The sequence below is a fragment of the Suncus etruscus genome, chromosome 15 (genome assembly GCF_024139225.1).
Source record: "Suncus etruscus isolate mSunEtr1 chromosome 15, mSunEtr1.pri.cur, whole genome shotgun sequence".
NCBI lineage: Eukaryota > Metazoa > Chordata > Mammalia > Eulipotyphla > Soricidae > Suncus > Suncus etruscus.
Window position 1 is genome coordinate 84,715,247 of NC_064862.1, and position 25,668 is coordinate 84,740,914.

The 25,668-nt window shown below is 42.7% G+C and overlaps 1 non-coding gene and 1 pseudogene across 1 annotated transcript; one reads left to right on the forward strand and one right to left on the reverse strand.

The window, feature by feature from the left end:
- Positions 1-7,465: 7,465 nt before the first annotated feature.
- Positions 7,466-7,571, forward strand: LOC126031756 (U6 spliceosomal RNA). Its single transcript, XR_007503587.1, has one exon. It is a non-coding gene; the product is annotated as a U6 spliceosomal RNA (small nuclear RNA).
- A 14,497-nt stretch (positions 7,572-22,068) lies between these two features.
- LOC126031466 (uncharacterized) lies at positions 22,069-22,197 on the reverse strand (annotated as a pseudogene).
- Between the last annotated feature and the right edge of the window lie 3,471 nt (positions 22,198-25,668).

The following is a 25,668-nucleotide window of genomic DNA, read 5'->3' on the forward strand; positions in this document are numbered from 1 at the left end:
AGTACTATTAATGTTTCTTGTGAGAGTACTATTAATGTTTCTTGTGAGAGTATGATTAATGTTTCTTGTGAGAGTACTATTAACGTTTCTTAAAAATTTTTCGAAAATGTAGACTGGACAGAGATTACCAGTGCCAGTCAAACCTCCTCCTGCTAGACTCCCGGCTCCCAGTAAGGAGAGATCCTTCAAGAAGCTGGGAGACCAGAAGTTCAGAGCCCCACCAGACCCTCCCTAAGGAGCCGCATGGATAGTGGGGGAAGGCCTAGGGTACCTTCAAGCTCCACCAAGGGACCCAACTCACCGGCTTGCCCAGGGGTGTGGCCCGGGGAAGCCCTGGAGATCTGGAGCAAGGCGGCACAGGGGCGCTGGGGTTACCCAAGTCCTGCACCCACCCCTAGGCCTGGCCAAGCAGGCCTCTGGCATGGCGTGGGCCTGCCAAACCTCCTCCTGCTAGACTCCCGGCTCCCAGGAAGGAGAGATCCTTCAAGAAGCTGGGAGACCAGAAGTTCAGAGCCCCACCCAGACCCTCCCTAAGGAGCCGCATGGATAGTGGGGGAAGGCCTAGGGTACCTTCAAGCTCCACCAAGGGACCCAACTAACCGGCTTGCCCAGGGGTGTGGCCCGGGGACCCAACTCACCGGCTTGCCCAGGGGTGTGGCCCGGGGAAGCCCTGGAGATCTGGAGCAAGGCGGCACAGGGGCGCTGGGGTTACCCAAGTCCTGCACCCCCCCTAGGCCTGGCCAAGCAGGCCTCTGGCATGGCGTGGGCCTGCCAAACCTCCTCCTGCTAGACTCCCGGCTCCCAGGAAGGAGAGATCCTTCAAGAAGCTGGGAGACCAGAAGTTCAGAGCCCCACCCAGACCCTCCCTAAGGAGCCGCATGGATAGTGTGGGAGGCCTAGGGTACCTTCAAGCTCCACCAAGGGACCCAACTCACCGGCTTGCCCAAGGGTGTGGCCCGGGGAAGCCCTGGAGATCTGGAGCAAGGCGGCAGAGGGGCGCTGGGGTTACCCAAGTCCTGCACCCCCCCCTAGGCCTGGCCAAGCAGGCCTCTGGCATGGCGTGGGCCTGCCAAACCTCCTCCTGCTAGACTCCCGGCTCCCAGGAAGCCTAGTCCTCTTTCTTCCATCACTCTTTTCAGGGTTAGTATCTTTTTGTTGGGTTTCAGTCTGGTTGACCTATCAAGTGTTTATATGGCCATTTTGAGGCCTCCCACAATTATTGTGTTATTATTAATTTCTTCTTTCAGATTTGTCAGTCATTGTATTAGATAATTTGCTTGTCCCTCATTGGGTGCATATATGTTTAATAGTCTGATTTCTTCCTTTTGCACATATCCCTTGATTAGTACATAGTGTCCATCTTTGTCCCTTACCACGTTTCTGAGTATAAAGTTGGTGTCATCAGATATTAATATGGCCACCCCAGCTTTTTTGAGGGTGCTGTTTGCTTGTATGATTTTCCTCCAGCCTTTGATTTCGAGTCTATGTTTGCTCTGACTATTCAGATGTGTTTCTTGTAGGCAGCAGAAGGTTGGATTCATCTTTTTGACCCATTTTGCCACTCTGTCTTTTAATTGGTGAATTTAGTCCATTGACATTGAGGGAGATGATTGTTATAGAATTTAATGTCATCTTTGTAGATAAGTTTGCTGTATTTGTTGGTCTCTCTTGTCTTATAGTAGACCTGTCAGTTTTTCCTTTAAGGCTGGTTTATCATCTGTGAAGTTTCTGGAGCTGTTGTTTATCCATGAAGCTATGTATTCTTCCTTCAAACCTGAACATGAATCGGACTGGGTACAGAATTCTCGGTGAGGCATTCATTTCAATCAGTCTTGTCACAATATCCCACCACTGTCTTCTGGCCTTGAGAGTTTCGTGTGACATGTCTGCTGTAAGTCTTAGGGATGGTCCTATGAATATAATTTCCCTTTTTGATCTTGCTGCTTTCAGTATTCTATCTCTATCTGTGGGATTTGTCATTGTAACGAGGATGTGTCTTGGGGTGTTTTTCTTTGGGTCTTTTTTAGTTGGTACTCTTCGGGCATGCAGGATTTGATTGCACGTTGTCTTTAACTCTGAAAATATCTCTTTGATTTTGTGTTTGACGGTTGATTCTTCCTGGAGATCTCCTACCTGGGTCTCTGGGACTCCAATGATTCTTATTTCTTTCTGTTGAGTTTATCAAAGACTTCTATTTTCATCTGTTCGCATTCCTTGAGTAATTTTTCCATTGCCTGTTCATTTGTCTTAAGGTTCTTTTCCAATTTCTTCTGTTGTGTTGAGTTATTCTGCATCACATCTTCCAGTACTCCAATTCTCTCCTCAGCTGCTGATACCCTGCTGGCAAGGCCATCCATTGAGGTTTTCAGTTGAGCTACCATGTTTTTCAGATCTATTATTTCAGTTTGGAGTTTTCTGATTTCTGTCTTTGTGTTCTGTTAAGATCAATCTATGCTTTCTTTGAGCTCTTCAAACATCTTTCATATTGCTATGTTAAGTTCCTTATCCGAGAGGTTAATCAGATGGTTGGAATTTATTAGGTCATCCGAGCTTTTGTCTTCATTCTCTGTGCATGGTGTTTGCCTGAGAGGTTTCCCCATTGGCACGCTTGTAGTGTGGTTTTTCCTGCGTGTTGTGGTGGGGTTAATTGGTTAGAAAGAGTGCGCGGCCATGAAGTGAAGCGAATGCTCATCTGCTGCCTCTAGTTGACAGTTTTTTGGGGGTGCGCTCCTAGGCCTCTGAGGAGATCTTCAGGGATTCAGAAACACAGGCAGACAGGCACAGGAGAAGTTTCTCTTGAAGTCCTTAGAGTAAACCAAGGCACAGCAGGGCGGAGCCCTATTATGACAATATAATGACAGAAGTAGAATGCCTGTCTGGAATATAGGCAAGGGTTGGAAAGGACAGAGGGGTGGCATTGGTGGTAGGAATGTTGCACTGGTGAAGGTGGGGTGTTGTTTATGACTGGAACCCATCTATAATCATACTTGTAATCATGGGGCTTAAAAGAGATTTTGTAAAATAAATAAAATTTTCTTCAATTCATTTTTGGGCCATACCCTGTGTTGCTCAGAGGGTCATTCCTGGCTCAGTATTCAGATATCGCTCCTGGAGAACATAGGGAACACTATACCATGTCAGGGATCAATAATGGGTCAGTAGTGTGTAAGGATAACACACTCTAAGTTGTACTATAGGGCAACTCATTCAGAAAAAAAAGAAGTGACATATATGGAAATGAATGGAAGAGGAAGTAAATGTCTCATCACACCCCTTAAGAACCTCATCAAGGTTTGGAAGAAAGCTGGCAGGGAAGAACCCCAGGAGAATAAAGTCTTGAGATACTCTAAAAACAAAGAAGGGATTGAGAAAATCTTGACCTGGGCTACTGCAGGCCCCTACATTTCTCCATTTTTTTTAAGACCTTGTGAAGCCCAGCTGTGGGGAAGAGCTGTTTCAAGCTCAGAAGTGTGGAAATTGCCTTTTCTGGGGCTGGAAATGCATTATTAGCTGGTGCTTGTTTTTTTAGGCCCCTGACTAGAAATGGAGTGACAGCAGGGCCTTCTGGTCAATTCTGGAACTTGATGGCCTTGAACTTGATGACTTCAGAATTTAGCTCTGTTAAGCCTGATAGCAAGTAGGTATGTCTTGAGGTGCAGGTGTGTTTGGAGGGAAGATTTCATCTCTGGCCACCACAGGCCACTCTATCTTAGTGAGACCTGTTGGGCCTTTTGAGGAACTTGGAATAGAATCTGGTTTTCACTGTGCAGTTCAACAGCTTAAAGGCTGAATTACCACTTCAGTCCCTATATTCAGATTTTTATTATATTCACAAAACCAAACAGGATAGTTTTATAGAAAAGTATCAGGAAGATCCCTTCAGCATGATATCTTAAACACTTTTGATATGGACATAGTTGAAATGTTATACACCTGTAAAATCTCTGTTTTCCTTTCATGTTTTAGTTTGCACAAGAACTCTTATGCTAACCCTGACCCCAACCTGATTGAAGTTCAACTCTGGCTAATGAAAGTGGCTGAAAAGCAGCAACAAAAGGAAGCTTGGCTGACTCAGTAAAATCCAAAATGCTGTGCTGATGGACACCCCTGATGGAAAACGAGGAGCGATTTCTGAGCGCAAAGTCAGGTGTGTGGCCACCAAAATAAAGTAAATAAAATAAATAAAAATAAAAAGCACCACTAAATCTCCACTGCCCATATAATCTGATAAGTTCCCAATCTTCATCTCCGTATGACCTGTAGAATACAGTGGGTTGGATCACAAGATCTAAGTCAAGAAGAAGCAAAACTTCACCTTTCATGCCAAGTGCCTGGTGTGAACATTGAGCCTGGCCCTTGAACAATGCAGAAGGAATTCCAGTGACATCACAGAAGCCATGCTTTCCCCTCACCCTTGCATCCTTTTATTCCCATGTGGTTCCACCAACCACTAAAGCTTGGGTTGGAGAGCAGTTCCCCGTGGGTGAGGGGTTGTCTGGAGGAACATTTTCCTCTCTGGCATCGAGAAGTCATGATGAACACCCTGGAAGTTTAGGGTCACGGCCAGTTTAATGGCAAAGGGGGGCACCCAGGGAGGTGCTGGGGCAGGTGACCTTGAGACCAGGATGGACCAATGGATAGAGCAGACAGTTTGATCTTGTGATTCTTCCTGTGATGTACTTTGATCATCTTGATGGACATAAAAGACTGAAAAAGAGCAAGCTGAGGCTGCTTGTCTTGCATGTGTGTGAGCGGGGTTCAGTATCAACACCCCAAAATGACCAAGATGCAGGATGTGATGCAAAGCAGGTGGTCGAGGGAGAACAGGGTTTGAACTCTCATGCGCAAGCCTTCATAAAAATAGAGAAGGAAAAGAATCAAATGATGCATGTGTTGTCCCGGTGGCTCTAAGTATTTGGGGTTAAGAGGCAGCAGCCCCTAGAGGGGAACCTGGTCCTTTGGCTCTCTACAGCTCTGGCTCCTGGGAAGCACCTGGGAGATCCAGGACGTATGCTTTATAGGAAATCAGGCCTGGAGAGCAAGAGGGCACTGGCATTGCAAAGAGGTGGCTGAGGTTCAATTCTCTCTAACTCACATTGTTCCCTGAACTCTCTAATCAAGTCTGAGCACAAAGACCCAAGTCAGTCCTGAGCACCACGGAATGTGGCTTGAAAAAAGACAGAAGAGTATGTGTTCTCTAGTCTAGAAGGAGCTCTGTTTTCTCCACAGATAGAGCCCTCCCCAATTCACATTCCATAATGAAATCTGGGAATTTCCCAGGTCTGAAGGGAGATGCTGCCACCAGGGCCCCTGGCTTTTCTAGGCTTTGTCCAAAGCTGCCCTCTTGGGGCTTCCCACCTAGGTGAGAGTCCTATGCTAGGGTGGTTGCCAGGGGCAGTTTGGGGGTAGTTGAAACCCTTGACATTTCTCTTTTGGCCATTGTTCCTGATGGATCCTCTCTGGGAGAGGGAGAGTTCAGCCTTCTGTGGATCTCCAGTGGTCCCAGGTCAAGGTTTTGTCTTCAATACCTCTTTGCTTTTGATATCTCAAGACTTTATTGTCCTGGGATCCATTCCCAGCCTTTTTGCTTCCAACCTTGATGAGGTACTGAAGTAGTTTGGGAGGCCTTCATTTCCTCTTGAATCAGTTATGGTCTGGAGTCCATAGAAGAGACCACACACTTGGAGTAAAGCTAAACAAAACTTTAGTCAGTCAGGTGTAAGCCCCATATTGACTGGCCAGAGTGGTCTCCCAGAGGAGGTGACTTCGTCCCAGGCCACAAGTCAGATTATATAGGGAGGGGATATAGAGAGGTTCTAGTTTCTGATTGTCTTTAAAATGATTGGCATGGGGCCCTGAGCAATTTAGCACAGTAGTAGGGCATTTGCCTTGCAGGCTGCTGAACCAGGACAGGCAGAATTCCATCCCCAACTTTCCATATTGTAACCCGAGCCTACTAGGAGTGATCTCTGAGTACAGAGCCAGGAGTAACCTTGAGGGCCTCTGGGTGTGGCCCAAATATAAAATAGAATGATTGGCTGTTGTCTAGGATACCTTCCTTTGGCTCCCTAGTGTCCTTTCCAGATAGACTACCTGGTATGGCCAGGTAGCTTGGGGCAGTGTTAATGGAAGCAGACTTGAGAAAGCCTAACATGTGGTTCACAACATGAGGTTCTTACAAAATGGCTTCCCCCTTGTTCAGAATCCAATGCCTCACAAATCCATTTCATTCCTTGACAATTTTTTCTGGATGGGTTGTTCTGTAGTACTGCTGGAAGAATTTTCCTTGCACACCAATGACCAGCATTGACCCCCATGCCCTCCAGGAGTGATTTCTGAGTACTGAGCTAGGAATGACCCTCTTTGAGCACGGGGTATGGCACAAAAAATTGAAGTTGATTAAAAGTAGAAATTTTTTTCATGAGGGCAGTGTGAAAAGGCTTTCACTGGTACCATTACCTTATTCATAGGAAAGTTTATATTGAAAGAATTTTATATATGTAATTTTGTGGGAAGGAGTGAGCATAACTCGTAGTATTCCTAGAATAAAACATATTGGAGAGGAGTCTTACTCATATAAGGATTATGGAAGATATTTTTTTAATTTCTCACTTCCTTTAATTCCTTAAAGCTTGTTATTAGTTCTGCTCTGCACACAGATCATTCCTAGCAGTGTGTGTGAGCGAGCGAGCGAGCAAGGGTGAGAGAGAGAGAGAGAGAGAGAGAGCGAGAGAGAGAGAGAGAGAGAGAGAGAGAGAGAGAGGGGTCAAAAGTCTCCACCTCTGTCCTTGTGGAGATGCACTTCCAGGGTGATGCAAGGGCTGCTCTACTGCCGGCCTGAAGGGGGCGCTGGTGCTCTGGTCTTCAGCACAGAGTCACCCCTAGGCTGGGCTCCAAGGGGCTCAGAACTGCTGTTTTCTCCTGTAGAGCGAGGCCAGTGGTCCTGTCTTGTTCACAGCCTGATCCCAACTTGCTTCTGCGTCCTCAGTAGAGAAAGAAATCTGTTCGCATCTAGCTGTGTGGTCTGAACTGGTGCCCAGTTAAGCAGCTCATAGGACCTTTTAAGCTCCATGCAGGCTCTTCTGGCCAAGCAGGGGATTGTGCTCTTGGGCTGTGTTCATGGCTCTATCTTTCCTCTAGGACTTTCTGCAAAGTGACTTGCTGGTGCTATTTGAATCCTAATAGAGACAGGAGAACAAGGAGCTTTACCACCTGAAGTCCCATTCCCAGGGACAGGGTGTCCCAGAGAGGGACAGGGTGAGAGGACAGGAGTGTCAGTTCCCTAGCATCAGGGTAATGGCTCCTGGCCTGGATGATGGACTCTGCTATTTGGTGCCACTTTTGTCCTAGTTTTCTATGTTTGGTTTGAGGGCCACCCAGTATGTTCAGATCTGGCTCCTGAATCATAGTTCTTGACAGATCTCAAAATCTATGGGGTTCTGCAATCTGTAAAATATGGACCAGTGTGCTCGCTTCGGCAGCACATATACTAAAATTAGAACGATACAGAGAAGAATTGCATGGCCCTGTGCAAGGATGACACACAAATTCGTGAATCATTCCATAATTTTAGTCCAAAAAATATAGACTGGTAATATGTAACTAATGATTCTAGGATTTCCGTGATCCTAGGATTTATACTCTGAAGCATCATTCTTGCCTCACCCAAAGAAAAGCCCTATTACTAATTTTTAGTTTCTGCACCCACAACCAATAGGGGATCTCCTGGCTCTGCATTCAAGTGGCCCTCCTGCTCTGTGTGATGGACCAGAAAAGCTGTCTGGGGTTATGTATGGGGCAGCCTATTGCAAGGAAAATGTATCCATGCTGTTCTATATGTTCAAACAAATTCCTTTGTATTTTGCTGCTGCTCCCAGTTGCTTGGTCAATGTCCTTGCTCCTGTCTCCTTGCTGTCTTCACTCAGAACTCTCAAAGAGGCCCTGGAACACTCTCACTATTCCTAACTCTCTGAACTTTATGTGAAGAATTTTCTGCTTTATTGCAAATAATGTTGCTTGGTCCTTTCCTGCACGTGCACTTCCCTGTGGGTTTTAGTTTGATTTTAGTTTTGGTTTCTTTGTGCAGTGCTATCTCAACATTGTTTTGTTTTGTATAAATTTTTTCCCATGTTGCCATTACTCAGGACTTATTCTTGGCTCTTCACTGAGGATTTACTCTTGGCAACATGAGGGGACCCAACTATATACCAGGGGTTGACCCTTGGTTGGCCCAGTTGCTCATTCCATTCAGTTCATATCTTTTGTTCTTCACTCTGCAGTCTCGCCTCCTCCATGTTCCCACATTTCTATTCATAAACAAGTTGCAATTTTGAAGCCTATATGTCTGCAGTCCCATGGCTTGTGGATTTAAGAGGGAAATATGAGCAAGATATTATTCGAGAAGGCCTAGGGATTGGGAGGCAGGTCATTTTTACCTGCTCAAGGGGAGATATTTTCTGGAGTAAACATGTGTTGATTTGGACAAGCACAGGTTTTGGCTCACTTACTGGCCCTTGAATTTTCTTTCATTCTCTCTGGAGTACCAAGGGAAAAGATGGGGTTTGGGAGCAGAATTGGGCTAGTTTGTGTGTATCATTTTGGAAACAACCCAGAGTGCATTTTAGCCTCCTGCCTCTAGCCTGAGGAATTACTCCTGGAAGTGCTCAGTGGACCTAGTGTTACTGGGCATTGGCCCAGTTCTGCTTGCTTGCATACCACTAGAACTTTATTGAAGATTGTTCCTAGGTTATGTTGGCTGATCTACAAGGATTTCTGGAGCCTGTCTCCTAGAAGTACCTGTTGAGATACTGACTTTGAGGCTGGTTCCTTCTAACAGATAAAGCAGTAGGTGAGTCCCTTTAGCATACTGAACCTAAAGGGTCCAGTAAAGTCAAGACTCTTTTTTACTTAAGAGCTGAGTGAGTCTGGGCCCTAATGCCCTCCTGTGTACTGGCTCAGGCCATGCTGAGCTTCTCTCCAAAAGAATGGCCATGACTGGATGCCTCCAGAGTAGCGCTACAGAGATGTGATGCTGGAAATGTACCAGCAACTATGAATCATAGGTAAGAACTTCCTTTGGGTATCTGTGGGAGACAAACCCTTGGGGTATCACATATCAGTCATGGGTCTGGGTTAAACAAGGGATATGACTTTGCAGATCCCCATAGTCAAGCTCCTCTCCATGGTCTTACCCTCCCAGGTTCTGGCTTTATTTCTTAGATGAGTCCAACTTTATAGTTTTAAATGCCATTACATAGTCTGAGACTATAGTTTGTTGGTTGTTTACATTGGCCTATGCAAACCAGGTTGATCCGGCTCCACATCGGCCTTCTAAGCCTCCAGGGATCATCCCTGAGCACAGACCTAGGAGACAGCCCTGACCACTGTGGGTACATCCCAAAATTCTTCCAAAATCAAGTATTTTATATTTGTAAGTGTGGGAAGTCCTTGTCCACACATGGGAGTGCTCAGACCTTATTATGGCCACTGAGATTAGGGAAGACTCCTGATATTATTCCCAATTACTTGGGGTGCTAGTGATCAAACCTGGATCAGCTCCTTTGCATTTATGTCCCAAACTTCCAATAAGTCCAACTTTTATGTGAGCAAGTTTGACTTAAGTTTTCTTCACAATTATTTCAGCCACATGACATCAGCATCTCCTGACCTTCTTGGGGCTGGTGTAGTGCAGGGAACAAACCTGAGGCTCCTGTACGCAAAGTACATTTCCTATTTGACCTGTGTCTTGAGCTATACTTTGACTTTTGTTTATTTCTTTTAGGGTAAACCCAGCAGAACTGGAGCTTCCACCAGGTCTGCACTCAGGAGTCAACTCGAGCAGGGCATGGTGGTATTGGGAATCAAGCCGTCATGGTTGTCCCAGAAGAAGGCAAGTATCTTCTGCAGTGTACTATCATTCAAGCCATAGGGTTTTTTGGGGGGATTATTTTTTTTTGCTTTTTGGGCCACACCCAGTGATATTCAGGGGTTACTCCTGGTTATGTACTCAGAAATCGCTCCTGAATAAAACGCTATGCATTTTTCTTTATAGTAGATAAATAGTACATACACTTTAATTCACTTATTTCAGTCATTTTCCCCACTTTTCTCTGCCGTACTGATTTACCTAAAAGTGTTTTAAGTCTATTCTGTTATAGAGATACATTATGTTATAAATATATAAATATAAACGAACTTACAACATTTAAAATAAATATCAATTCCTTCTCATGAATATTTTTTCAAGTACCTCCATAATCCTAAACTTATAAATCATGTTCTTCTCACCATATCTAGTCAACATAATTCATCACAAAAACAACATTCAGTTTGGGTCTTCACATTAAATTATTTTTTGTTTGTTTGTTTTTTGTTTTTGGGCCACACCCGGCAGTGCTCAGGGGTCACTCCTGGCTGTCTGCTCAGAAATAGCTCCTGGCAGGCACAGGGGACCATATGGGACACCGGGATTCGAACCAACAACCTTTGGTCCTGGATCAGCTGCTTGCAAGGCAAATGCTGCTGTGCTATCTCTCCGGGCCCTTCACATTAAATTCTACTTTATCCCAGTGGGAATTCTTTTCTCCTCATTTGTGTTAGTAAATTCCTCTTCTGAAAATAACTGATCTGATGCTCAAGGTCTCTATTGCTTTTGAGCCTCAGTGGAACATTTCTATTTGCATGAACCGATTATAATCCAGATGAAAGTTTCCATGTCTATTTCCTGTGTTTAGTCTTATGAATATTGTTGGAATGATATGTAAATACATTTATTTCATGCTGTAATATATTCAGTTTGCCTGGTTGATGATTAAATTAGATTGTGGTAATGTATGTTAAAATACACAAAATGGAATGCAGCAGTTAAAAAAAAGAAATAGCTCCTGGCTTGGGTGACCATGTGGGACACTGAGGAATCAAACCACTGTCTGCCCAAGGCCCTACCTCTTGTACCACCGATCTGGCCCCTGAGCCATAGGTTTCTATTTATTTCTTTGGAAGGCCTTCCATCAGTGCTCAAAGGTTGTTCCTGGCTCTGAGTTTAGAAATTAATTCTGGCATCCCTGTGGAACCATCTGGTACATCAGTGAAGAAAACCTGTCTGCATGCTGCATACAGGACAAACACTCTCCCTATTGTGCTGTTGACACAGCCCCTCCAACCCCACAATTTATTTTTTGATTTTTTATTTTTTGGGCCAAAACTGGCAGTGATCAGCAGTTACCCCTAGCTCTGTACTCAGAAATCACTTCTGGCAGGCACAGGGGACCATATGTGATGCCAGGAATCAATGCCAGGTCTGTCCAGTGTCGGCCACGTGCAAGGCAAATGCCCTAGCACTGTGCTATCTCTCTCTGGCCCCTAGTTTTTATTATTTTGTGTTTTTAGGCCACATTCAGTGATGGTCAGGGATTATTCCTGGCTCTATGATCAGGAATTACTCCTGACATGCTTTGGGATACCATATGGCATGGCATGGATCAAACCCTGGTCACACTGCAGGGTAAGTGTCCTACTCCCTGTGTTATTGCTCTGGTCTAGCCAGAGACATTTTAAGACATTTTGTAGGTTTGTCTATCTGGCAATGTTAGCAGTTACTCCTGGCTCTGCCCTCAGTGCTCACCTCTGGAGCAGCTCGTGGAACTACAGAGGGTTCCATGATCGATGCACGTTGGCCCTGTGTGAGCCCAGAGTTGTACTATTGCTCACCCCACCATATTATCTGGCACCCTCTGTTGCAGTCTTTCTTTAACACCTCATCTTTTTGTGTGATAACCAACATGCAAATGAAGAGCAGAGATTCTGTTCCTCTTTGTTCTTTCACTGATACAAGATTATGAATCTACATTTCCTTCTAAGCAATAAAATTATACTGTAATTTGGGCATTATTATTATCTATGTAGTAATAGTACTTTTGGTTTTAATATGTTCATTTAATTATAAATGATAAGCAAGATCCTAGAGAAACCTTTGCTTAGCTATATAATAACCGGCTTGAAGTCTATTTCCATTTTCAATTCCTGTTATCATCATTTGCTTATTAGAAAATTTAACTTGAACTTATCAATTCCCCTGAAGCCAAAGATTTCATACAGAATAGTTCTGATACATAGTATGGAAGTGGAAGTCTGCCAAAAAGCATTTGGAGAAATGTAATTTTCAGACTAGAAAAAAAGAGAGAATAAAAAATGTTAATATTTCTCTTCCATTCTTTTCTTTCCTTCCATGTGGTTGCTACTTAGTGTTAATTCTCCTATAATGAAATGGTTAGGAAGCCCAAAATAAAGGCCCCGAGTTCTGACATCAATAAACATCAGAATCAATACATCACCTATTTATTCCATTTTCCAAAACAAATGTTTATTAAGTATATCTTACAACCATAGCGTAAGATTTGAAGGAATGTGAACCTGAGAATCAGTTACTTATTCGGGGCGTTCTAAACCTGGGGTCACTCAGGGATTACTCCTGGCTCTGTGCTCAGAAATTACTCCTGCCAGGTTCAGGAACCTGAGTCCTTCATGTGTCGGGCGTGTGCAATAGCTCCGGCACCTGTGAATCAGTTTATTAAGTCTGTATTACCTGATGACCACCACAACGAAATGTGCAAGCAGCCCAATCAAGCAACCAAAGTACATGTGGAGGGCAGAGATTCTATTCTTCATCTGTTCTGTGATTTGGCCAGATTTCATTAGGGACCCAGACTCATGCATGGTGGTGCTGTCCCCTTCTCTGGCTCTAACTCATCATTCCTGGGGCAGTATATTGTGGTTTGAAGCCTGCTCTGATGTCCTGGTTGGAAGGAGCCCTTGGGAGTCTGCAGAGATGTATGTTTGTAGCTCAGAGTGAATAGAGCCCCCCGATTCATATCCTGTGGTGTGTGTGGATCATTGTGGTCACATGTAAAATATGGCACTGAGCGATATGGTGTGTGGCATCCTCTTGGATCAGGTGTGTAGGGTCTCTCCCACTCCAGTTCACTGCCCTTGATGCTGAGGTCCACAATGATCTTGAACTTTGTTGTCTTTGCAATGCGCTTTCTGGTATACTGTCCCTTGGCATTTAGAACAGATCCACATCCTTGTCTTTGCCATTGGATCATTTTCAGTGATTACCCAAGTATTTTTTAATCTCATTTTTGAGACTGCCTTGCTGGTTGTGCTTGGGGTCTCTCCTGGTCCTGTTGTCTCTACCAGTTCTGGTGCACTCAGAGAACCATATGTGATGGCCGTAATCTAACCTGGGTCCACTCTACAAAGTAAATACCAATTCTTAAGAATATCAAGAAATGTTTTGTTTGTTGTTTTCGAGGGGAGCAACTAAGTGGTTTTCAGGGGTTACTCTTAGCTCTATTCTCAGATATTACTCCTGGCAGTGCTTTGCGGTGTATATGGGATGCCAGAAATTGAATTTGTTTCAACGATGTGCAAGGTAAATCCCGCCAGGCTGTCCCAAATCTATTTCCCACTAGAAATAATTATATAATGACTTGTCAAATTTAAATCCCAGAAAGATTTTGGACTTTTTATTATTTTAAAAGTTTATTAAAAAAACTATCTTTACCTCAAGCAGTTTAGCTGCATAGATACATTTCTTTAAGCTTATTTAGGAATTTAAATAGTCATCTGTCTTACCTCCATGCTATCTCTCCAGCCCCTAGAAGCAGTGATCAGCAACCTTTCTTTTCAACTGAGCCAAATCTCGCCAAAACCAAGATTGAAATTTATTTTGAGAGCCACATTTTTATTTTTTCTTCTTTCTTCTTCTTCTTCTCCTTTTTTTTTTTTTTTTTTTTTGCTTCTTTTGGCAGCGCTCAGGGGTTACTCCTAGCTCTATGCTCAGAAATCGCTCCTGGCAGGCTCAGGGGACCATATGGGATGGTAGGATTCGAACCACCGACCTTCTGCATGGAAGGCAAATAATGCCTTACCTCCATGCTATCTCACCGGCCCCGAGAGCCACATTTTTCAAATTGAAAATACATAGAATGGTACACTGTTTTTAGTTTCAATAAGTTTTTATTGAGAATATTCTGATGCAAGTATCCATATAGGTTAGGAGGATACAAATAACACATAAAACAAAAACTTTAGAACGATTTTATTGATAACGTTTAATTCCATAAATTTGCCTTACAATGTAGAGAAAATTACATCCTGACAATGACTGACAAAGTCACAAACACTAATGTGAACATTGGCCTTGCATTTCCTTGGATAGTTTGAGTAAGTCAAGTTTGTATGTTGCTGTTTTTAATTTTAGGCACGATTCCAGGTTCTCATCGATGAGATGATTTCTCAATTTACTCTTGATAAGATTCATGGTTGAAAATGATTGTTTGCATAAATATGTAGAGCCAAACAAGGAAAAACAGCAAATGCTAGCTTTTTTAGTTGATTATATGAGTCAGGAATACTATTCCAGGTGTTAAAAACCAACATATCTTCCTTGTCCAGGTCTTTCAAAGCAGACCACTTATGCTGTGAAGTTCACATTTGTGTTCCTCCAATCTTTCTAAATTAGCACAAAAACGTTCAAATTTCGAGCTCCACAGTTCTTTGTTTTTTTTTTAAAATCCAGCAATTGCATTTCGAAGTTGCCAATGTCGATATTAAAGGGAGAAAAAATTAACTCCATTACAGTGGCATCCAGAGGGTTTTTTTTTTTAACAAAGGCCAATGTCGCTTTGCTGTTTCTGAAATCCTGAAAGCTCTTGAGAAAAGCTTCCCTCATATTTAAAAGTGCTGTTTTAAAAAAGGTAATGTCAATATCAGAATTATTTTTTGGCAATGTTTCTAACAGCTTGGAAGGTGAATCAAAGTTTCTTTGTCAAAATCTTGAGCAAAAACAGATCATTTGTTTTCAAATGAAATAACTTCTTCTAACATCAAAAAATTGTGTTTCCTTTCCCCTGTAGTTTATGATTAAGCTGATTTAGATGTGAAGTAACATCCACCATGAAATACAGTTTTTGAATCCACTGATCATTTGTTAATTCTGGATAGTGAACACCATTCTCGAGGAAAATGCTTTGATTTCTGATAATAAGTAAGCAAAATGTTTCAGAATGTTTCATTTTGATAACCAAAATGTGCTGAAAGTTTGAAACCCTACAATATGGAGGTGAAACAGGTAAAAGAGAAAAACCTTTTAACAATCTTTAAAAGCAAGGACAGTGTTTCAGAGAAAAGTAGTGATTTCACTGTAAGGGAAAAAATCTATTGAAACTTTAGTGTGTGCTGCAAGAAACCAAACTAAAATACACACAAAAACAAAAATGGCACTTTGTTAAAGGCATATGATATATCATAAAGGAATTATGATAGAGTGCCTGAAACATTTTAAAAATAATTTTTATTGAAACGTATGTTACAAAATGATTCATATTTGAGTTTCAATCATAGAACGTACACCACCCTTCACCAGTGCACTTTCCCCACCACCAATGTCCCTTGTTTCCTTCCCCTTCACCCTCTTCTGCATATGTCAGGACAGGCATTTTGCTTTTTTCTATCTCTCTTTTCCATTATGACAGTGTGGTTTGCAGTTTTGTTAATTAAAGGGTACCATGCATGTCACTTGTCCATTTTCAGCATCCAGTTCTTGTCCAGAGTGACATGTTCCAACTATCCATGTCGTAATGTACTTTTCTCTATTCTAACTGAACTCACCACTTTTTATGGCAAGTTTCCTATCATGGACTAGTCCTCCTGTCCCTCATCCCTATTTTCTCTAGATATTATCACCATATTGCCATTTATTATTCTTATATGCCACAAAAGATTATTCTGTGTCTACACCTCTCCTTCTGACTCATTTCACTCAGAATAATAATCTGATGTGTTGATGTATGTACAGATAATGCACTGTGCATGGCTCAGTGTTTTTGTGTAGTCACAAGAAACAGAAGTTGCACACCCGTACATTGTATCCGCTCACTGTATGATAGACTGGATTCAAAAAAACTCCCTGCTGAACTAAACTCTGTGACAGATGACACAGTAAAGATAATTTGTGAAATTCACAGTTGTGATCAAATCCAGGCTATTCACCACCCTGGGTGAGAGTGTGGATGCCCACTACTAGCATCTTCTCCATGAAGAAGTGAAGTGGCTGTTCAAGGGAAGGGTGCTCTCTCACCTTGTTGGCAAGAGGGAAGTAGTACAGTCCTGTGAGAGCAGAACTCTGACTTTGTCAGCCCCAGTTGGACAAGGAATGGGTAGCTAAGCTTGTGTATTTGGCAGACATTGTTCATTTTCTCTATGAATTTAGTATTTCTCTACAGGGGAGTTTCACAAGTAGTTTTTACAGTGAGACATAAGATGGATATATTCAAAAAAGAATCTGATTCTGGGATAGCTGTGTCTAGGAAGGAGATATTGAAATGTTTCCACTCTTGCAAAAAAATTCTGATTGGCACTTATATTGTGCAGAAAGTCATAATCAATATGAAAAACAACATTTAAGGGCATTAACTCACAATTTACTCATGAGTACTCTGAACATGAGAATCCACAGAAAATAAAACTCTGGGTTGAGAATCCCTTCGTGAAAGATGCCTACTCTTGTGCAAAATAAAGTATGTGTTTTAAGATCACTCCAGGCACTGTATTTCTAAACCCCACCCAACCTGGTCTGAAGAAGCAGGGTAGCAGGAAAGGAATAATAAACCAAGCTAGCCAGGAAAGGATGATTATGGAGTCCATGGCCTTTTACCTTATACTCTCTGCCTGGAGCGAAAAAAGCTAGAACACCTCTTTCTTTATTAAAACCAATCCCCAATACCAGGAGACTTCAGGTCAAGAGACAGAGACAAAAGTACATCTTCAGTGGGCTTTTACATATCCAAGGAAGTGGTTTAAGAAAGGATGACGTTGGGGGAATACCTTTGGGGTTGCTACTGGGTATCATCTTACACTCTTGGAACTAGCGCTTGGGCTGCACACAGGGTGCGCACTGACAGAGGCTAGGAGCAGAGTTCTGACTCCTGGAGAAGCCGCCCGGCACACAGAAGAGCCAAATTAAAAGTGTAAGGAGCCACATGTGGCTCGCAAGCCACAGGTTGCCGACTACTGCCTAAAAGCAATTTCTAAGCGCATAGCCAGGAATAACCCCTGAGTGTTACCAGGTGTGGCCCAAATAATACAAACAAAAAGAAAAAAGAAAAGGTTTTGCTGAATGACAGATAGAAGAGTGGAAATGTAGCAGAGCTATGTAGAACACAGAAATGGACAGAGCTATGTACAACACAGACATTAGCCTAAAATACCGTATTTGCCGGCATATAAGATGACCCTTCAACCCATGAAAAACTTCCTAAAAGTCGAGAGTCATATTCTATGCTGGTATACGGCATGCTGAAACTTGTTCCAGCTTCAGGGACGAGTGATCCACACCCCTCTTACTTTTAAGTAGTAACTTACTTTTAAGACTTTTAGGAAGATTTTCATGGGTTGAAGGATCGTCTTATACACCGGCAAATACGGTAAATGTAATCAGGAGACATACGCAGAAATAATTGATTGATCAATTTGTTACAGTTATAAAACTGACCCATCAAGAGTAGTAAAAAGATTCAAAGCAATTCATAAATGGAAAGCTGACAAGTAACGAGGTTATGTAGCTGTATTCATTGCTATAGGACCAACTGAAGTATAAAATTTAATCCTGGCAGACTTGGGAAATCATCAGAAATATCGAGATTCAAACCCTGGTTGATTGCTACCAAGGCAAATACATTTTCCACTCTGCTACATTCTAGTCCTTTTTTTTTTTTTTTTTTTTTTGTTTTTTGGGTTACGCCTGGCAGTGCTCAGGGGATACTCCTGGCGCTATGCTCAGATATCGTTCCTGGCAGGTTTAGGGAACCATATGAGATGCCAGGATTCGAACCACCAACCTTCTACTTGCAATGCAAACGCCTTACCTCCATTCTATCTCTCCGGCCTTTTTTGTGAATTTTCATGTGTTTGTTAAGGTTTGCGGATCGAGCAAATGTCTTTCCACAGTCTGGACATGAATAAGGCTTCTCTCCTGTATGAATTTTCATGTGATCAGAAAGGCTTGAGGATCGCGCAAATGCCTTTCCACACTCCTGACATGAATAAGGCTTCTCTCCTGTATGAACAGTCATATGTTTGTTAAGGTCTGATGTTCGAGCAAATGCCTTTCCACATGCCTGACATGAATAAGGCTTCTCTCCTGTATGAATTTTCATGTGTTTGTTAAGGTCTGAGGTTCGAGCAAATGCCTTGCCACACGCCTGACATGAATAAAGCTTCTCTCCTGTATGAACTTTCATGTGTCTTATAAGAGTTGATGATGTAATGAAGGAATAGCCACACTCCTGACATGAATAAGGCTTCTCTCCTGTATGAATTTTCATGTGATCAGAAAAGCTTGAGGATTGAGCAAATGCCTTTCCACACTCCTGACATGAATAAGGCTTCTCTCCTGTATGAATTTTCATGTGTTTGTTAAGGTTTGATGTTCGAGCAAATGCCTTTCCACACGCCTGACATAAACAAGGCTTCTCTCCTGTATGAACTTTCATGTGTTCGTTAAGGTCTGAGGTTCGAATAAATGCCTTTCCACACTCCTGACATGAATAAGGTTTCTCACCCATATGAATTTTTATGTGGTTAGAAAGATTTGAGGATTGAGAAAATGCCTTTCCACACTCCTGACATGAATAAGGCTTCTCTCCTATATGAATTTTCACATGATCAGAAAGTTTTGAGGATCGAGCAAATGCCTTTCCACAGTCCGGACATGAATAAGGCTTCTCTGTATGAATTTTTATGTGTCTGTTAAGATTTGAGGAATGAGCAAATGTCTTTCCACATTCCTGACATAAATAATGTTTCTCACCCATATGAATTTTCATGTGGTGAGAAAGGTTTGAGGATCGAGCAAATGCCTTTCCACACTCCTGACATGAATAAGGCTTCCCTCCTATATGAATTTTCATGTGATCAAAAAGTTTTGAGGATCGAGCAAATGCCTTTCCACAGTCTGGACATGAATAAGGCTTCTTTTCTGTATGAATTTTCATGTGTCTGTTAAGCTTTGAGGACCGAGCAAATGCCTTTCCACACTGCTGACATGAATAAGGCTTCTCACTGGCATTAATTTTCCTATGCACTGAAAGCACTGAGGATTTAGTGAAGGCTTTCCTGCATGAATAAGGCTTTTCTCTTGTATGAATTTTTATGTGACCAGAAAGGTTTGAGGATGTAATGAAGGTGCTTCCACACTCCTGACATGAATAAGTTTTCTCTCCATTATGAATATTCATGTGCATAAGCAATGAGGATTCAGTGAAGGCCTTTCCACACTCCTGGCATGTATAAGGATTCACTCCCTTATGAATATCCACGTGTCTAATAAGCTTTGAAGATTGAGTGAAGTACTTTCCACACACCTGACACATACAAGACTTCTCTGCTATATGAAGTTTCATGTGTTCAGTGTGGGATGAAGAATAAGTGAAGGACTTGCCATTCTCGAGACAAAGATGACATTTGCGTCCTGTCCAGACTTCCTTTGGATCATTCCGGTGTGACAGTTGTCTCACACTGAATCCACCTTGCTTACCATCAGAAGGATCGTGTATAATAGGGGTATATAAGGGCACATCATAGTGCTGAGCACATGAGAAATCTCCCTCACGTTGCTTATATATGGTGGGGTACACTCCATGGAAAATATGCTTGTGAGTATCTTGATATGAGGGAGTTAGAGCAAACACTGGTGGCTTCTTGGCCCAAAGTGTTCCAACTATGGAGGTCTGTGTCCAGTTACTGGGCATAACAGAATCAGGCGCACTGTGCCCAAAAGACTGGATATTCATAGTACCGACGCTCTCTTCTATCCGATCCCCAATTGAATAGATGACCCCTGAGTCCTCATTCCCATTATGATAAGGGCAGGCCAGTTCCCTTGAGACTGGGTCCAACAGCGCAGGATCATTCACAACCCAGCATGGCGTGCCTCTTCCCTATGAAACAGCACAGGGTTAATTCAGCAACCTTTGAGTCTCCATGTTCAAAACCACCCTTCATATGTGATCCCCAACACAGAAAAACAATTCGCTACATGTGTAGATGTCTCTGGAGAGAGATAGACATTCAGCCAAGACATGAGCTTAGGGAGATAAAACATAGTCTGAGCAGAGGAACAGAAACCCCGATTTCTGAACCCTATATAAACGAACGTAAAACACATCCTCTCCTGGGGCTTGGTAGGATCTAAGAGCATATAACTTGAGGCCAGGTGGGATCTTCTGCACAAAAGAAAGGAAACGACCAGATCAGAATGTTAAATACCTCAGTAGGGTCAGAGTAGTATAGCAAGGAGAGTCCAGTTCGGAATTAAGCCCTGATATCAAAAATGAGCCCATTCCAAAGGAAACCCCCAAATATCACAGGTGTTGATCCAAAAGAGAAACAAAGTCTCACAATAGTCATATTCCTCCGACTTAATGAGCTCAATATCATTTTTTTAAATTTTTTCTTCACTATGGGAATCCTACCAGGCAGTGCTCTTGTTTACTCTGGATGTGTGCTCCCTGATCATATATGGTGAGGATCGGGGACCATGTACAGAGGTGAATGAGATCCAGGTTTCCATCTCTACTCACAAACCAGTTGAAACGCTTGACCTAATATTACATCAAATCAAAATCACTGTATCTCTCCCCTCCTGAAACCATTTCCCACCCAAATCACAGAATTTGTTTGCTCTGAAGAACAATAATAAGATCTTTGGGGTAGACAAATCATTCAATTGAGTTTAGCACTCATGAGATTAATGGGCTACTTCTCTTCACACTGGGCTCTGGATGCTCCCACTATTGCAGAGACCACAGATGAGGTAAAACGGCTGGAACACTGTATAAGTCCTGTGTGTTTGTGCACCAAGCTAACCCATCACCACAATAAAAATTAAGATTTGAAATTTGCAAATCTTACCATCTCATTCCTGTTTGGAGATCTCATTCTAAAAGGAAAGTGTAGAATGGAGGAATTCTGAACTGGTGCTCTGCATACTAAAAACAAACCAGATATGAAATGTAAGACTCTGTTTAGCGACCAGAGCAATACAAAATGGGGAGGTCAATTGCCTTGCATGCAACTGATTCAGGTTGGATCACTGACATCCCATATGTCCCCCTCTCTAAATTGGAATAACTTGTTTTCTTTTGTTTTTGTTTGGTTTTGGGGTCACACCCAGCAGCACTCCTGGATCTAGGCTCAGAGATTGCTCCTGGCAGGCTCAGTGAACCATATGGGATGCCAGAATTTGAACCATCGTCCTTCTGCATGCAAGGCGAAAGCCCTGCCTCCATGCTATATCTCTGGTCCTAAAATAATTTCTGAGCAAAAGGCTAGTAATAACACCTGAGCACTGTCAGGGCTGACCCAAAAACCACACAAATATTTAACTGAATAAAAACTGTTTAAAGAGGCAATATCATCACAGTATTACAGAATCACTCATCAATGGTTTAAACATACAGATAAAAATATATCCCCCCCTCAAAAAATTTGGAGGTGGAGTGGGGGTACGAGGGGTAAGCCTTGCCTGTGCTAGCCTAGGACAGACTGTGTTTCAATCCCCCGGCGTCCCAAAATATTCCCCAAGCCACAAGTGATTTCTGAGCGTGTAGCCAAGAGTAAACCCTGAGAGTCACCGGATGTAACCTCCCCCCCCCCAAAAAAAATATATATATATTTCCTAGTGGGCCAGAGAAAAGAAACAGCAAAGAAGGTGTTTCCTTGCATGTGACTGACCTGGCATTAAATCCTGACATTGTATATGCTTGTTGTAGCCTGCTGCTAGGAAGAATTTCTTTTCTTTTTTTTTGGGGGGGGGGGGTTTGGGCCACACCCGGCGGTGCTCAGGGGTTACTCCTGGCTATCTGCTCAGAAATAGCTCCTGGCAGGCACGGGGGACCATATGGGACAACGGGATTCGAACCATCCACCTTAGGTCCTGGATCAGCTGATTGCAAGGCAAACGCCGCTGTGCCATCTCTCTGGGCCCTCTTTTCTTTTCTTTTCTTTTTAATTTATGCAGTAAAGTTTCCCACATTTGGGAAAATCGCATTGGTCAGCACATCCGGAGTGCATTGGATAAGCCTCCCTGGGGAAACCACCTTGGTGATCATGGTATTTCCTCTGCCAGGTAAGTTTAGGAATAAATTCTGATCACAAAGCCATAAAAATATTCAAGTCTATGGGTGTGGACCAAAACAACACTAAAAGAATGTGATGAATAAAACCCGGCTGAATAAGCAGCAGAGTAACTGTATATTGTTTTCAGATAATAAATCAGCTTATAGAATAAGGAAGACAGGTTAAGAGGGTCAAAATGAGGAACTTAAAGACGTCCACATTAGGACTGTGCTGAGCTCAACTGTGGTTGAAATATATACGTCAAAGATATATTTTTAGGGGTGCTGGAGATAGCTCAGCAGTAGGGTATTTGCCTTGCATGTATTGATCTAGTAGACTATATATATATATATATATATATATATATATATATATATATATATATATATATATATATATATATATATTGACCCCACACTAGGGTCAGAGTGATAGCAAGCGGTAGGGTGGCTGCCTTCCATGCGCACAACACCAGACAGACCCCAGTTCGATTTCCAGCATCCCATATGGTTCCCCAAGCCTGCCAGAAGTGATTTCTGAGTACAGAGCCAGGCGTTCCCACTGATGCCACTGAGTGTGATCCAGACAACCTCCAAAATAGGAAAAAAGATATATTCTAATGTGAGAGTGACATGGGAAAGCCTGGGTGGGATTCACCTTGCAAGTGGATGAACCTAGTTCAGTTTCTGGCATCACATCTATCCACAAATTACTGCAGGGGTAATATATGAGAATAGAGCTAAGAATAATTCTTGAAAAATCACTGCAATGCTCCCAAAAGAAAAACAAAAAAAATTTCTAAGAGGTGGAGGAGTGGACCCAGGTTTGATCACAGCCATCACATTTAGTTCTCTGAGTACACAAGAATTGGCTGAGAAGCACAGGGCCAGGAGAGACCACTGAGTACAACCACTAAAGCAGTATCAAAAATGAGGGAAAAAAGGGGCTGGAGAGACAACAGTGGATGGGCATTTGCCTTGCATGCGTCCAACCCAGGACAAATGGTGGTTCAAATCCTGGCATCCCATCTGGTCTCCCATGACTGCCAGGAGTGATTTCTGACCCCTGAGCCCTGCCGTGTGTGACCCAAAAACAAACAAACAAAAAGAGACAGAAAAAAGATTGTGGACACATAGAACACAGGGCGTCCCCTTGCTGTCCCTGAGAAGAGAGCCCCAACATGTGGTTGTATAATTAGCATGAGAGCATAGAAAGTGGTTGAGGATCCAGAACCGCAAATACTGACAGCCAGGAAACCAGAAAGAGCAAAGTCAAGAAAGCCCAGCTTGAGAACATTGTGGGCCTTAGCATCAAGAGCTGTAAACTGGAGCAGGAGAAGTCATGCACCCCTGATCCAGGAGACCAACACACACTGCTCAGCAACCACATTTCACATGTGCCCAGGATACTACCACACTCCTCCACAGGGTCTGACTCTTGGGCTCATCTCACACTCACCTTCAAACACACCTCTCTGCAGCTTGCCAAGGGCTCCTTCTTCCAACCAGGAGATCAGCACAGGCTTCACCTTGCACTGTCCTGCCCAGAGGAAACATTCATGGTTAGAAACAGGGAAGAGGACAGCAGCCTCCCTCCCCTTGTGTATGAGTCTGGGTCCCTAATGGAAGTAGCCAAATCCAGGAGCAGATGAAGAACAGAACCTTTGCTTTCTGTCTGAATGTTGGCTATCACACAGATGAGAACAGGTTCAATAAAAATGTCCACTTAGGGGGCTGGATAATACTGCCAGAGAGCAATAATACAACTCTGGGCTCACAATGGGCCAATGTGCACCCATCATGACAAGCTCTGTAGTTCCCTGAGCTGCTCCTAAAGTGAGCAGTGACAGCTGTGCCAGAGGTAACTGCAAACACTGCCAGGATGAAAGACTCCATAATGTCTTGAAATTAAGGGCTGGGGCTGCGAAATAATACAGCGGGTAGAGCTTCTGCCTTGTGATGTGGTGAACAGGGTTAGATCCATGGCATCCTATATGGTCCCCTAGCCATTCAGGAGCAATTTCTGAGCTCAGAGACAGAAGTAATCCCTGACTACCACTGGATGTGACCCCAAGACAGTAAGTAAGTAAATAAATAAATAAAATAACTTTGTAAGGGCTGGAGAGATAGCACAGAGATAGAACATTTTCCTTACATGCAAACAACTTGGGCCAAACCCAGTTTCAATGTCCGGCATCCCATTTGGTCTCCTGAGTCTGCCATGAGTCATTTATGAGCACAGAGCTAGTAGTAACCCCTGAGGCCCACCAGTGTGGAACAAAAACCAAAATAAATAAATAAAAATACTTTGTGATACTCAAACTGAAGTTAGTTGTTAAAGGATGTCTTGTATCTTAAAATACCCTTCTCCTTTAAATGAAAGGAGCCCTGATAGAAACACCTGGCAACTAGTTAAATCTTTTAATTTATATCAAAATTGGCAATTAGAATCTGAGTTGGGAGTAAAAACTTGGAGATGTTTAGATTTAACCTTTTGAAGGTCAGAGTGATAGTGCAGAAGTATGGCATTTGTCTTACACAAAGCCAACACAGGTGGCTCGAATCCCAGCCATTGAGCCTGCCTGGAGGGACTTCTGAGGACAGAGCGCTGACTAATCCCTGAGCACCACCAGGTGTGTCTCAAAATAAAAAAAAAAATTTACCGTTTTGATCCCAGATAAGCATCTGGATCAAACAGAGACTCCTCTCTGTCCTCTACAATTGGAGCATATTTTTCAGTAGGTTTGTAACCCATAATGAAGACTATGTGTATATATATATATATATATATATATATATATATATATACACACACACACACAGATCTAAATAGGTTTATATATATGTATATATATATATATGAGATTTAGGGTCACACCCAGCAGCTATCATGCTTCTGCATGTAAGCCAAATGTCCTACCTCCAGCCCCTACAAATATTTTCTTGTGAAATTTATAGATCACACATAATGAAGTGATAAGCTTTTGCTAACAAGAAGGTACAATCTTTGGAACACAGAGAAAACAGATGTATGTGGTCTCAAATATGAAAGTCTTCTTTAAAACATCTCTATAGCATTCAATAAAGTTGGATTCAGATTCACAATCATTTCTGAACATGGCTCCTTTCTCACCGCCAATTCCATTGAACTCACATTCTTCTGGGATTGCCTTAGTATATGAACCAAGCAGATCGTGACACTATGGTAGTAATTTATGATAGAGGCATGTAAGTTCTTCAGGGAAACTCAGGGCTTGATCCCCAACACAACCATGTCATGCCAGGATTGACTCCAGAGTGCAGAGCCAGATGAAAGCCTGAGATCTGTTGGGTATACCCCAAAAAAAATCAACCCCAGAAAGAAACAACAAAAGAAAAGTAGGGCCTGGGACACAGTATAATTAGGAAACATACTTTGAATACAGGAGCCTCAGGTTTGATTGCCTGCATTACACCAGCCAAAGATGACAGGGAGGCACTGATGTCTTGA